This window comes from Polypterus senegalus, chromosome 2 (genome assembly GCF_016835505.1).
Source record: "Polypterus senegalus isolate Bchr_013 chromosome 2, ASM1683550v1, whole genome shotgun sequence".
Classification (NCBI taxonomy): Eukaryota; Metazoa; Chordata; class Cladistia; order Polypteriformes; family Polypteridae; genus Polypterus; species Polypterus senegalus.
Window position 1 is genome coordinate 236927433 of NC_053155.1, and position 6178 is coordinate 236933610.

Genomic DNA, 6178 nt, shown 5'->3' on the forward strand with positions numbered 1-6178 from the left:
ATTGTAAAAGACATTTCTTTTTTAGTCAAACTAATCTATAGGTGAACAGGGAAAAATTAATTGTTCCATCTTGTCTCGTTCATTGCAAACTAAGGAGGGCTCTGAACTACTGGATGCAGTACGTCAAAGTGATTCCTGTTATTACAGTCCCTCATCAGGCTACATCCTGTCTGCACAGGGATTCTCTTCTTGATCACCTGGTTCATAAAGTCATTTAGCCACGACAAATAGGAATAACACAACTCAGCATTATCCCAAAGACAAATATAACAGCCACAAAAATGATCAAAATCAAATTCAGTCTTAAGCAGCAGTCATTACTGGATTTCAGAATCAGAATACTTTGAATAACCTAACAACAGCAAAACAATTATTTAATAATTGTTAAACATCCTGAGAAAGAGCTGTTTTTTTATTAATAATATAATACTTTTGCTTACATGGCTGGTCTGGGTTGAAAAGATGATGTATATCCTGTCCAGTTTCAAAAATCCAAGATCAAAATGTGTCAAGTGTAATTTTCTGCTTAATGTGCATTTCCTTTTGACAATTGGGGTTACCCCTTGAATTTAAAGTACAGCAGATTAAAATGGGGAGAAGCTTTGGTCAAACAAAATAACAGAAAGTTCTCAGAATCCCTAGTGTGTGTGTTCTTGTGAACAGCTTCAATGGGTACATGTTGCTATCTGAGGTAACCTTGTGCAAAGGCAGCAGCTTGGGGAGGCTGCTTATCTTTCCTTGAATGGGAACAGGCAATTGAGAGCATAAGCCTTTTCAAATGAATACATACGGTAACCAGTATGTCCTTCTACCCTCCTAGTGAGTTCGGCCTCCTAACTCTGACACCCTGAATCCCCTTTTAAACCAAACCTAGGAATGCTTCTGGTACAACAATGTGTCTTATTGAGAACATTTCCAGGTCATATGGGAACCAGGGAGATCATCAATCAGACAGCATCCTCTAACAGCTCCCAGGGACCCTGACAGGACCGCCCTTCTGGGCACCAGCTCCTATATTGATGCAGGTGTCCAAATTGGGATGCCTTGGGAGGACCGCTGTCACCTGTTGTATAGGGTAAGAAACAGCTCCTGGCCTCTATGTTCTGCTTGTCCATCCCTTATATTCATCTGATGGGCAAGAAGTTGTTCTCTAATCCAGCTGGAAAACCTTTCTGTCATCCCTGGCATTTACAATACATAATAATTTACATTTTTACTTGAAAATGCATTGGTATGATGATATATTCATACACCGTTTTTCCAATGGAACACCCTTTTGGGATGTATGTAATGTCACAAATGGGCAAAAGGAAGGACCAGGAGATAAGCAAAACAAAACTCAGAATGGCACCCAAACTCGTAGTCAAAAACTGGAGAAAGAAAGCGATCAGAGAAATGAGAAATCACAATTGAACTTTGAAAAAACTGTGTGACCTCAGGAAACAAACTTTATACTGAATGACCCCTGATGTCACTTTGCATGTGATCTCTGACATGGCCACTAGCAACTGCATGTTAACCTGTAAACAAACCAAGGAAAATGGCAATTTTTATGGAAAAACAAAAAAGCATCATGGGAAAATGTAAATAAATAACAAATACTTAAAAAAAAATTAAATCAGAAGTTTACTATTAGGAAGTGATTCATTAACATGAAAATGTATATAAATAATTATTACTAACAAAAAAATAAATAAAAAAGAAGCAAATCATGATAATGTGGGCGGTCAACATAATCCACAAGACACTTCATTAATCCCTCAATTTCTCAGTAGACAACACATAAAAATAACAGAAAAAAACACAAATGAAACTAAAAAACAAGCAAATAAATAAATAAATATGCCAACAACTTAATTAATTAATATTAATATGTAAATACTCTATTACCAATTAACATATTAAAATGTTAGAAAGACATAACCTAACCAGTGTTTCTGTTGTAATTTGGGCTGGTGACTATTAAAGCAGTTCTTCCACAGTTCTTCTGTAGCACTCCCAGGACACAATAGTAGAAGTGACAGCATGACCTGAGTGTCTTCCAGAAGGTGTGAGGCATTGATCATGAGAGCCAGCAGCACAGCCAACACAATTAGCTCTGCTTCTGACTCTGAATAATGAACACTAAAGCTCAGAAACAGCCTTATTGAATGACATTGGCATGATGGTGTAGCACTTATAAACTGTAATACTCTGGGCCGCAACACATGAATGGACACAACTTCTCTGCTGATAGGGTTTTACGGTCTGAATGCAGTAGGAAAAATCATTTGGACAGACACAGCCTACACAGTCGAGACTGCACACACTATTGGATGCCAAGGCTTTTGTGTAATTGTGGGTCCATTCTGCATCAGTTTAAACAAGGATGCTGGGTGTCCACTGAATGATGCTGTAAACTGACAGTATGAGTCAGCCTTCATGCTAATGCAATTTCTCCCCTCTTTTGCTCACCACTGCCTTCACTCTGCTCCTCAACGCTCTTTATGGCCACATTTCCTTCCTGCCTGATGGCGAGCTTTTGATCTGTGGGAATGTTTTTTCTTCCTGTGGTTTTGCAGTGAAATTGAGCAGCTGAATCATTCATTAAAAGGGAAATCTATGAACAAGAGAGTTCACACAGTTAAACGTAATCAAATTAATGGGATTCTCTTAGTGAATATGAATTATATTTATGAGAGATAACTATCATATGAACTTAAGTGCTTTAATAAGATTATGTTTGAAACATATCATTGTTCTTGAGTACTTCTTCAAAAAAGTGACATATTGCAATATGCACTCTACCCTTAATAATGTAACAATAGAATAGTTATGTTTTTAATAAGAGTTACATGAAAGTTTGAAATTTAAAGTGCATTTTAATGTTTTTATCCGGAATCTTGTCCCAAATCATGCCACATTGTCAACATGCAAAAATCTTAAAAGTAATCCACTGCAGGTTTTTTGGTGATGCTTCCTGAAAAAGATGCTAATTAAAATAAATGTTAATATTTTAGCAGATGATAAACATATATTTGATTAATTTAAAAAATATATCAAAAGTTGGGGGTTTCGAGATATGTTGGAAGTATAGACAATACTGCCAGATTACTTCGGGGAAAGTTAGGTAGAATCAGGGCAATGAAGAATGTGTAATAATTTAACAAACATTCCCACTCCATCTGGTGGAAGCAGGGACGTCCATTACATTATAACAGGCTCAATTGCTTCACATTGGTCTTCAAATTGAAGCCCAGGCTCAGGACTAGAGGAACATTAAAACATTTGAATAATTTTAATGAGAACAGTGCACTCATCCCAACAAGCATTTTCCATCCAATTTACCTTAATTGACTAAAATAACACGAAGGTGAGATTTAAAGGTGACTGAAGTCCCACTTTTTTCCATTACAGTACTTGGAAATTTGTTTACATGAAGACATACCTTCAGACATTTTTGCAGAATCCACCCTTAACAAGTTCCCAATGTCCCCATGTTCTTGTTGAAACATTTATTTTAAAGTAAGCTGGAATCCATTGTACTTATTCCTTTCATAATTTTAACCACTTCAATCAAGTTACAGATTAATCTCCATTGGCCTGAAGCATTCAACTCTCTCCTCACAGCTCATACATCTCAGTCTCAGAATCAGTCTTTCTCTACTGCTCATATATCTTTTTAGTATTATGGAGATACCAAAACTGTACACAAAAATCCAAATGAGGCCTGATATATAACCAAACATCCTAATCGCATTCTTGATCGCTTCTGAAAAATCTCTAGATGTAGATAGCGATAAGTCCACTATGACTTGAGTCTCTCACAATTGGTGTACTTTCAAGTTTCAGACTCTCATTGTGAATTAAAATCTAACATTTTTACTTCGTACATGTAATACTTGTAAAATGTTTTCTTACATTAATTTACATTTGCTACAAGTCTGCCATAGCCTGTATATATGCTCTCCAGGTCTCTCTAACAGTTTTTTTTTTAATCTTCATTATCTGTTCTCCCACCTAGTTTCCAAGTTGTGTATGTAATGTGTAAACACCTCTTACTGAAAAAGGTCTCCTCACCATAATTCTTTGCTTCTTGCGTTTGAACCAATTTTGTACCGACTTTACACATTGCCACTTGAATTTCCATTTTCAGATTGTTCATTACTACTTCATGTGGTACCTTTTGGAAACTGCTTTATACACTTTCATCACATTCTTTTGTTATTTCTTCATTGAATTCCAGCATGAAACATGACATCCCCTGTCTGTAGCCATGTTGACTGCTCATTAACACATCAATTCTAGATATGCGGTGCTTGATTGTTTCCTAAATAATTGCTTCAATTATTTTTCCTTGTTATGAACATTAAGGGACATCAAGGGTCACTAGGTGTGATGTTTGGACCACAGACCAGAGATAAGATTTAGAAAACTTGCATGTGCAAAGAAAACAGGCTCAAAATAAGAGTATGCAAATTTACATGCAAAGGTCGGGATTCAAAAAACAAAACTTGACGCCAGAATTTACGTAAGTATGGGAAAAGGGTTAGGTTTGCCACTTTCTATTCACAGGTTTGAAACTTTAGAAAAATAAGGTCAGTTTCAATTAATTTCCATTGTGTAGAGTACTTTGAAATTGTTATTTGCATGTCAAAACAATGTGTATGTTAATTAGTACTTCTAATCAACATAAATATTTCCACATTTCATTAGTCTACCACCATTAAACTCAAAACTCTAATTCCTGCAGGTCAAAAAAAAAATGACCATCGTACTAAATTTTTTTAATGAAGTGTTTTATTTCCTGAAAGAGCAACTTAATTCTTTTTGCTGCATCAATCTTTTTTGATACTAAATTGGTCACCTTTATAATTTAAAAAGCTAAAACTGCAACAGATGGAACCGCCCACTACAGCTTATTCAACATAGAATGTTCTGAGAAGAACTTTAATAAAAAAAAAAAATCAATAACGTAAATGTGAAAAAATATTTTAGTTCTTAAGCAAGTCCCAGCTGTAAGCTTTCAGTACCGCATAAAAGGATGAATAAATACATGCGACTGCCAGAAATAAATGTGAAAAACATTTTTTCCTTCCCCCAAAACACTGAACTGAAATGCCATTTTGAATTAATGGAAATAAAATTGCAATCTTCAGCTGGACATAGGCTCCCCTATAATTTAAATAAAAGCAGTCTGACTGTCAATCACAGAGCAAAATAAAAAATAAGACATTAAATATGAACAAGGAAAAAATAGATACCAGGGTTTGTTTTTTAAGTATTTTTTTATTTTGAAACTTGAAGAATTTGAACTAAAATAACAGTCCATAATAATGATGGTGCGCTCACTTAAAACAATTATAAGAGATCATAAGACTTCACCAAGGCACTAATGTAATCTCGGCCACCAGCTGTTGCCTGTTTGTCTATTTGAACCACTGAATTTGTATTTATCAGAAGTTCAGCTCTGCCTGTCTTCTCCTTATTCTTAATCACTAACCCATTAGCTCTTCGATTATGGACAGTACTGCGGTGTCTTTATTGTGGTTCAGAGACGTCAGCCCCTCTTAATTATTTAAGTTCAGTGGAAGTGGTCCTTTGTTGAGAGGCCTACTTATTTTAATAACCTTTTTTCTATAGTCTAATGCTTGATTGATGTTAAATATGTGTTTGGTAGACACTGATTATTCTTTAATAAATATTTTAAAATAATTTAGAGAGAATGAAACAGATTTAAAAGATACATAAGCCAGAAAAACACCAAGTTGCCAGAAGTTAACCCGTCTACATTGGGTGTAAATGATGAATTCAGTCCTGAGTAGACTCCTAACATGCACTTACAATCACTCATGTCTATAAGACGCTACAACAAGCATATCTGACTACAGCATGCATTTACTTAACAATATTTTAACAAATATTAAATAGAAATGGCAAGGGAAGAGAACTTCAGTGCCCCAGAGGATAGCCTAGGGCTTTTGCAGCCCTCTAATAGGGGCTCAGGAAGTAGCCCAATTAGCCTCATTCTTTGTGTTCTCCATCTCTTTTGGGAAGGGTAAGGAGCAAAATAAAACAGAACAATTACAAAAACAAAAAAAAAAAAGAAAATATCAAAATGATTAACATAAAGGAGAAGCTTAGTGAAAAGAAAAACGACTAAATATTATAGATTGGTTTCTGATTTTTCCTTTAATTT